This window comes from Galeopterus variegatus, unplaced genomic scaffold (genome assembly GCF_000696425.1).
Source record: "Galeopterus variegatus unplaced genomic scaffold, G_variegatus-3.0.2 Scaffold768, whole genome shotgun sequence".
Taxonomy (NCBI): Eukaryota; Metazoa; Chordata; class Mammalia; order Dermoptera; family Cynocephalidae; genus Galeopterus; species Galeopterus variegatus.
This window is the reverse complement of record NW_007726879.1, coordinates 135,543-136,454: the sequence shown is the minus strand read 5'-3', so window position 1 is coordinate 136,454 and position 912 is coordinate 135,543.

Below are 912 nucleotides of genomic sequence, written 5' to 3'. Positions count from 1 at the left end.
TTATCAAACATAGACAGTATGTTTCAAAAAACATGTTATAAAATTCAGAGTTGCCTCTAGGACTTTTTTCCAGAAGCGTCTTGGAGGCTCAGCTATCCAGAGCCTTTGACACCCAGAAACCATCTGGACAACATGCACAATTAGCCTGGATTCTGAATGGCAATAATTCCATTCTGCATACGTAAGAAAATCGTCAGCAATGCTACTTCTTTTATTGCACAGCTTACTCTTCCCTGGCCAGCACATGGGAAAGAAGATTCTACAACCACAGGTAAGAAAGTGCATAACTAGGGTTTTATCCTGGGATTTCTTTTGCCTGGCAAATGTTGGCTCAAGATCCTATTGGATAGGATAAAATTATCTTAGCTCCAACTCTCCTGGTAGCCCTCCGTTAGTAAGTCTTTCCTATCTCTGAGTCTAGTTTCTTCCTGAAAGTGGATAAGTAACATGAATGCTTTTCTCTGAATGCTGTGTCTAAGATAAAATGAATGCAATGTATGTAAACATACCAAGTGCTATACAAATTTAAAGGATAAATAATTAACACACAGAAATATTTTTACATTTCTGTTTCTCACATATTACCAGCTATTAATTAATGTCCAATAAGCAATAGAAAATATAATAAGCTAAGCTAATAAAACATGTATTTATCAATGTACGGGGGAGAAGCAGCCCATTAATATTTCATTTTTCCTGAATTGGCCTATATGCAAACATTTCTGCCTATTGTTCTTTTACGAATTTTAGAATTTTTAATAAAAATAAATTTACTTTAAAAATCTTATTTTATATACCTATATGAAATATTTTAAAAATAGTGTTTGACTTCCTCTCTGATATTACTAATTCATGTTTCTAAATTTATTTTGAACTTAATAAAGTCAATGGAACTTGAAATTCTGAAAGCCA